Here is an 8,846-nt window from a genome sequence, read left to right on the forward strand (position 1 = left end):
ACAAATTATAAATAATTTCAAAGATTTCACTTGCATATTTTAGAAAAGATAATGTAAGATTTCACTTTGTAGAAACTTTGATCCTTATAAAATAAAATAGACTGTAGAATATTTCCTGCTGAATTTTAGTAAGGAGACTAAATGTAAAATAAAATAAAATAAAGTAGAAAAATAGAGATATAAAATAAAACACATAGAAGAATCAACTTACAAGGGTAGAAATTGATTAGTCTCTTAAGCCTTACCGGTTAGAATTGATCGGATATGCATGTCACGGTGACAAACATAAAAACTAAGGAAAAGAAATAGACTAGGTGATGCAACCAAGTTTTGAACTCATAACCATGACTAAATTTTGAACCCACTGGACCATCTTATTAGCATATATAATCTCTGATTCTTCTACACTCTTCTTTCATGGCTGATTCTAACATGGTATCAGAGCTATGGAGACTGATTCGCATGAATTCCTAAGCTCAACTCAGTAAATTTATCGTCTAATTCGTGTTTGTCACTGTACTTCTTCATTTCCCAACAAATCTGTGAAATCTACAGAATCTCATTGCTTTCTTTCGAATTGTGTAAAATTGAATTGAATTTGACCTTGTTCATCAATAGCGGAGAAATCTAAGATCGACTACATACATACTTTGTTTCTACAACCTTCCAACATTCCAGGATTGCTACTAATTCCAATCCAGCTCACAGGTTCTGAGAACTATGGTTTATGGAGTAGATCTATGCATCTTGCTCTCAAGGCAAAGAGAAAGTTAGGGTTTATTATAGGAATATGCATTAAAGCGTTGTTTGAGGATGATCTCCATGATTAATAGGAGACATGCAATGCAATAGTGCATTCCTGGATTATGAACTCTGTCTCGAAGGATCTACTGAGTGGAATCATCTATGCATCAGATGCACATGCTATATGGGAGGACCTTAAGGAGAGATTTGATGAGGTGAATCGTGTAAGGAATATGGATCTTTCAATTACACCGGGGAATCTCGCGATTATCGCAGGGAAAGGACCCAGTAGCTATATATTTTACCAAATTGAAGGATCTATGGGCAAAATATGATGTGTTGGTACCCTCTCCAAACAGTGGATTTGTGAAATCAAAGGAATATGTTGTGCATCTGCATCAATAAAGGTCAATGTAGTTTTTGTATGGCTTAAATGATACATATGATCAAGCTAGGAGACAAATTTGGATGAAGACAACAGAACCTACTCTCAACTAGGAATATGTTATGATCACACTGGATGAGAATCAATAGTCTATGGGTGGTAGTGCAATAGCTGAAAAGGTAGATCCTATGGCAATGCAAGCAAGAGAGGTCAAGGATTTCGAGTGAAGAAATTTTTTTTACAAGTGTGAGTATTGCCACATGAAAGGCCACACTAAGGAAAATTATTTTAAAATCATTGGATATCCTAAAGACTTCAAAGGGAAAAAAGGACATTAGGCTAGAGATTATAAATGTAAAGGACTATTCACTGCAACCAACAATATAGAAGGACCTACAACTTCTAATTCACAGGGAAGATCACATTAAAAGAGAGATTTCTTCTTCACTGAGGCACAGTATCAACAAATTCTGCATCTACTCAACAAAGATGCACACACTGAGAGTCAACACAAGCTAATATGGCAGGTACTATTGTATCTCTTGCATCAAGTGCTTCTAATGACAATTGGATAGTGAACTCGGGGGCCATACATCACATAACATCTTTACAAGGATTGTTGAGTGATGTTAGAAATGTGGATAGATGCAAGAGGGAAAAAGTGAGATTACCAAATGGAAACAGTAATGAGATCACACACATTGGTAACACTCAATTATCAGCATATAGTAAACTGAAAAATGTGTTATATGTTCCTGACTTTAAATTTAACTTAATGTCAGTGACAAAATTAACCAGGGTCTTAAATGGTGCTACTCTTTTTCTGCCAAAACTGTGTGACTTCCAGGACCTTTACAGTAGCAGGGTGAAGGGGATGGTAACGAAAATGGTGGACTATATCTGCTAAGAGGAAGAGGAACAAGAAAGTTAACAACTGCTCATATTAGTGCATTGGAGAAGGATAGAAATTCAAGTGAACTTTGGCACAGGAGACTGGGGCATGCTTCATTGCCAGTGATGCAACATGTTTATTTTTTGCATAATAAAGTAGATAGTACAGTGCAGAATAAAAATTATATTTGTCCTTTAGCTAAGCAGTGTAGGCTAAGTTTTTCCATTAGTGAGCATCAGAGTACTAGACCATTTTAACTTGTTCACATGGATGTATGGGGACCATATAAAGTAGCCACACATGAGAATAAACATTACTTGCTTACAGTTGTGGATGAATTTATTAGAGCAACATGAATTTTTCTTGATGCAATTTAAAAATAAAACTATTATCTTCCTGAAACAGCTCTTTTGCATGATACAAACATAGTTTAATACTTCTGTTAAAGTGGTTAGGACAGATAATGGTAGAGAATTCTTTAACCATCAATGGAATGAGGTCTGTCAGGTTCATGGGGTCATTCATCAGAGTAGTTGTGTGTACACTCCACAGCAAAATGGAGTGGCCAAGAGAAAGTATAGACACATCCTAGACACTGCTAGAGCATTGAAATTTCAAGTTTTGGGGTGAATGTGTGTAGACTGCAGTTTATCTTATCAATAGGCTTCTTTCTAAAATTTTAGGTGGAAAGATCCCCTTTAAAATATTATAAGGGAGACAACCTTCACTAGCATATTTGAGAACTTTTGGTTGCCTATGCTATGCTACAAATGTAGTAAAACAAAAAATATTTACAGCAGAGGCTAGAGAAGTGATAAGTGTGGATTTTAACCACTTATTAGTAATTTCTTACTTTAGTTTATAGTCAGAAAGTAGTGATTTTTGTTTTTGAATCTAATGAAATTGTGTGAATTGTAGGAATGCTGGAGGATCTAAGCTCAATGAAGAAATCTAACTCAAAAAGGAGATGTCCCAGCTTAACTAGTCAAAGAGGAGCAGTGCAAAGGATTGTGCGGTCCGCAGAACTTATTCTGCAGTCGCAGATGAAGATGCGCCCCAAAAATACAAGTGCGGTCATAGATCTACCCTTGAAGCTTTAGAAGAGTTTAGCAGCAGCGGAACGCACACCAAATTCTGCGTCCGCAGAGGCTGTTTGCACTGACAAGCTTGGAAAGAACAGAAAAGTTGCAAAAGACCAAATTCGGAGCCTCCTTAAAGCGCAGTCTGCAGCCAAATTGTGCGGTCGTAGAAGCTGAAGTGCACCGTAGAAGTTATTATGCGGCTACAGAATCCCTCCTACTATAAGAGCAACAGAAGAAAGTGTGGTCCGCATCCAAATTGTGCGGCCGCAGAACCTCCCGAAGGGCATTTTTGTCAGCAAATTTCAGAACACTATAAATAGATGGGAAGCACTTTTTTAGGGCAACTTTTGTACTGTAGCAGCTGGCAACGGTAAGAGTTAGATATTTTGAGAAATTGGTGACTATAATTAGAGAAGACTCATTACTTTTACCTTTCAATTTTAATTTTATGTCTTCAATTACTTCTTCTTTTTCATTTTCTATGCCTATGAGTATGAGTAGAAAGATTTTATCTAGGGTTTTTACCCAACCCTAGTGTGTAAAATTTATGGGTATTTAATATTAATACTTGTTATTGATTGGGTGTTTGTTATTTAGCCTTGTTTATATTTTATATCTAGAATTAATGGTTGCAAACATTGATTCATGCCTATTTGACTTAGTTCTTACTTGAGAAAGAGGAACCAAGTCTAGAAAAACTTGGCTAATAAGAAATTGAACTAGTTGAGATTTTGATTAGTTTGATTAAAGGATTTGAACTAGAGATAGGGATAATCCCACTTGGGCTCATATCAATTGTTTAGATTGCTATCCATTTGGTCTTGAGAAAGCCAATTTGGATATAATCACTCTTTGACCGAGAGGTATTGAGTGGGTACTTGAGAATTGAGAGTCATAACACACCCCGGTCTACTAAACAATCATAAATTTACTCTACCCATTAGGTTTACAGGTTACATCGAATTTTCCCTTAATTGTTAAAAATACCAAAAACATTTCACTCTCTATTTGTTTACTATTTAGTTCAATCTTCTAGAGGTTAAGTTAGATAACAATTTTCCACTGTTGTTTGAAAGATAAATCTAGTTGTTTCAAGTTCTTTTATTAAGTATTTACCTTAGCACCGATCTAAACTCCATGTGGATTCGACCCCGACTCGTGTTGGGTTTTATAATTGCAATGACTGTTTCATACTCGTTATTTGGGTGTGAATTAGATGTGATCTATTTTTGACGTCGTTGCTGGGGAGGTTTACGGTGTTTGATATATACTTGAGTTTATTTATTGAAATATCTTGATTTACTTTTGTGATTCTAATTTGTTGAAGTGATTGTAGGTTCCAAATGGCGAACAACGAACTTGGAAACTTGCCATTGGGAGAGGTGCATGGCGAAGAGGAGCAACTTGATAAAATTCCTCAAGCTCCATAACAAAACCGTCGAGCCGTGGTCAACAAGAAAATGTTCCTCCATCTCCACCACTACCACAACCAGAAGTGGCGCAACATCAAATTCTACCCAATAAAGGTTATGCAAGTGACATAGTCCCCCCTCGCATCAGGGCGGGAAACTTTCAAATTACCACTGTGATGCTCACTTTGCTCGAACAACGAGGTTATGTCACCGGGGCGCCGAGTGAAATTTCTTACAAGCATTTGAAAGGTTTTGTAGATACATGTTGGGGGAGCAAACAAACAAATATTTCGGAAGATGCTTTGCGACTAAGGCTTTTTCCCTTCTCACTAAGGGGTAAGGCTTTGGATTGGTTGGAATGCTTGCCTAATCATTCTATTCATACTTGGGATGAATTGACGGTGAAGTTTATTTCAAAGTTTTTCTCTCCCGAGCACATGGCTACTCTACGGGATGAAATATTAGCTTTCAAGCAAGAGCCCAATAAACCTTTGCATGAAATTTGTGAGCGATATCGGACAATGGTGAAGGAGTGCCCAAACATTGATATGACCGACAACATGATCCAACAAACTTTCTAATGTGGTATTAATACTACGAATCAATGTATGGTCAATCAATTGAACGGGGATAATTTTATGATAACGCCTAATGCGGAGGCATGTGAGATTCTTGATGAAATGGAAGAACCTCTTCGGCTTGGCAATCCCAAGCTAATGTTCCCCAAGGTGATCCCAACATGATTCATCTTCATAAAGAGTTGCAATATCATGGGCAAGCTATTGCCGAATTGACCACAACCATGATTCAACTTGATTAGGCCCAACTTTATCAAACCCAAGCTCTTAAGGAAGTTCATACTATGGAAGGAATGAATGTCTTGGTCAACAAGAAGAGGACTAAAGGTACACAATTTCAATCCCAGGTGGAGAATTATGCACAAGATGATGGAAGATTTGACCAATATGATTCTTATCAAGAGCAAGAAGAAGAGGTACAATTTGTGAACAATTACCAAGGCGGCAGAGCAATTTTCAAGGCTCCAATCAAACTCAATGGTGTTCTCAAAATAACCAAGGTAATTGGGGTTTTAACAATAAAGGGAATTGGCATAACAACAACAATAACTAAGGGAATTGGGAAGGCAACAATCAAGGAAATTTAGAAAACAATAACAATCATGCAAATCGAGGATCGGGTTTTCAAAGGCCCCTAATGTACCAACAGCCAAGCAACCACCTTTTTATCCTTCCAATGGTTCAAGTTCTCCAAACAATGAAACGGGCCGTATTGAGAACATGTTCAAGCAAATGATAGAGAAGAATGCAGATTTGGATGCCCAACTTGCCTCACATACCACATCAATTCGTAATCTTGAAGTTCAAATGGGAAAATCTCTCAAGCTCTAAATACCCGTCCTAAGGGTGCATTACCAAGTGACACGGTAGTGAACCCAAAGGATGGTAACAACAAGGGGCATGCCATGGCGGTTATCACAAGAAGTGGAAAAGGCGAGAATGCACTCACCTCAAATGAAAGGCAACTTATGGATGATGAACAAGTGATCCAAGAGGAATAAATCCCACATAATAATTTTGAAGTACATGATGAAGTCCGGATTGATATTGATGATAGTGTGGAGGATACCCAAGAAGAGTCTAGGGAGCACATTATTGACATACCAGAACCGTTAGTGCAAAAGGCTAAGGCACCCTTGCCAAAGCTTCCACCTTCTTACCCTCAAGGCTTGCTAAGAAAAATGGTGAAAATCAATTCAAGAAGTTTATTCAAATGATGAAAAGTCTCACTATTAATGTGCCATTGGTAGAAGTTTTGGAACAAATGCCCGATTATGCCAAGTTTATGAAAGATCTTGTGACCAAGAAGAGGTCGATGAATTTTAAAACTATCAAGGTCACTCATCAAGTGAGTGCAATTATTCATTCCATGGATCCTAAGTTGGAGGATCCCGGTGCTTTCACAATTTCTTGTGATATTGGAAGTGTCGATTTGTCTAAAACTCTCTGTGATCTTGGGGCAAGTATCAATTTAATGCCCCACTCGGTGTTCAAAATATTGGGAATTGGAAAAACAAGACCCACATCTATAAGGTTGCAAATGGCCGATCGTACCATGAAGAGGCCATTAGGAGTGATTGAGGATCTCTTAGTCCGAGTTGATAAGTTTATATCCTTCCGACGGACTTTGTGATTCTAGATTGTGAGGTTGATTATAAAGTGCCTATCATTCTTAGGAGGCCTTTCCTTTCTGCGGGTAAGGCCCTTTGTGATGTGGAAGCTGGAGAACTCATATTCCGGGTTGGTGATGAACAAGTAGTATTCCATGTGTGCAAGTCTGTGCGTCAACCAAATAGCAATGAAGTTTGTTCTTTTTTGGACTTGGTGACCGATGTCATTATTGATGACACCAGTGCTACAATAAATGTTGGTGATATGTTGGAAGCCGTTTTGCTCAACTTTGATGATGATGAGATGGATACTTTCATGGAATGTGTGAACTCTTTGCAAGGAATGGGGTCTTTACAACTATGCACCCCGTAAGTTATCTTTGGATCTTGAGAATGGAAAGACTCCTCATACAAAACCTTCTATCAAAGAACCACCTACTTTAGAATTAAAACCATTGCCACCCCACCTTTGGTATGAATTTCTTGGCCCTTCTTCTACTTTACCGGTTATTCTTTCTTATTGTTTGACTAATGTGCAAGTTGATTCTGATAAGTGGAGATTTTGACTACTTATTTAAGCCTTTTGACTTTCGTTTTAGTTCAAAAATACTTAAAAGGTATTCCCAAAAACTGATGAAATATGCTTACTTGCAGGAGTATTGAAAAATGAGCCAAAGTGATGAAATTCAACTCAAGAAGGAGTGATTTTGAACAAGGACAAAAATCAAGCAAAAAGGCTAAAGTGCGAACCACAGAATTCTGTCTGCGGCTGCAGAACAAGAAGAAAATTTGATAGTGTTACAATGCAAAGTGCGGATCACACAATATTTGTGCAACCGCAGAAGTCAAGGTTCAGAGAGTTGGGAATTTAAGACAATCAATATCTGCGGACCACACTATAATTGTGCACCACCACTCCAGAGTTACTACAGCGATTATCCTGCCCATTTGGGTCAGCTTCAGCTTCAGCATCCACGACATCAGGATGGGTGTTATCAGTGTGGGAACATTGGTCACATCAGGAGGTATTACCCTAGGTTGGCGAGTAACAGATCTCGACAGGATTCTCATGCCATCATACCAGCATCGGTTGCTTCACCGCCTGCTCAGCCAGCTAGAGGTAGGGGTTAGGAAGCTAGAGGTGGAGGTCAGGCCATTAGAGGTAGAGGTCAGGCCATTAGAGGTGGAGGTCAGGCCATTAGATGTGGAGGTCAGACCGTTAGAGGTGGAGGCCAGCCAGTTAGAGGTCGTCCCAGAGACGCAGTTCAGAGTGGTGGGGCCCAGCCCCAATTTTATGCTTTTGCAGCTAGTCCTGAGGCCGAGTCATCTGATGCTGTGATCACAGGTATTATTCCAGTTTTCCATAGAGATGCTTCAGTTCTATTTGATCCAGGATCTACTTATTCCTATGTGTCCTCCTATTTTGCTTTATATTTGGTTGTGCCTTGTGATTCTCTGAGTGCTACTATGTGTGTATCTACACCGGTGGGAGCCTCTGTTGTAGTAGATCATGTCTATCATTCGTGTGTGGTTAGTAATGGTAATCTGGAGACTAGTGTGGATCTTCTACTTCTTGATATGGTAGATTTTGATGTCATCTTGAGTATAGATTGGCTGTCCCCTTATCATGCTATATTGGATTGTCATGCCAATACAGTGACGCTAGCTATGCTGGGGTTACCTTAGTTAGAGTGGAAAGGAACTCCTGGTCATTCTGCCAGTAGGGTTATTTCTTATATGAAAGCTCGGCGTATGTTAGAGAAAGGGTGTCTAGCCTATTTGGCTTATATTCACGATCCTAGAGCGGATGTTCCTTCTATGGACTCAGTACCAGTTGTTCGTGAATTTCCAGAAGTATTTCCTGCAGATTTTTCGGGGATGCCACCCGACAGAGATATTGACTTCTGTATTGATTTGGCTCCAGGCACTCAGCCCATTTCTATTCCACGATATCGTATGGCCCCGCCAGAGTTGAAAGAATTGAAAGAGCAGTTACAAGACTTGCTTGATCAGGGATTCATTAGACCCAGTGTCTCGCCCTGGGGTGCACCAGTATTATTTGTAAAGAAGAAATATGGCTCTATGCGGATGTGTATAGACTATCGGCAGTTGAACAAGGCCACTATCAAAAACAAATATCCGC

Source organism: Nicotiana tabacum, chromosome 23 (genome assembly GCF_000715075.1).
Source record: "Nicotiana tabacum cultivar K326 chromosome 23, ASM71507v2, whole genome shotgun sequence".
Classification (NCBI taxonomy): domain Eukaryota; kingdom Viridiplantae; phylum Streptophyta; class Magnoliopsida; order Solanales; family Solanaceae; genus Nicotiana; species Nicotiana tabacum.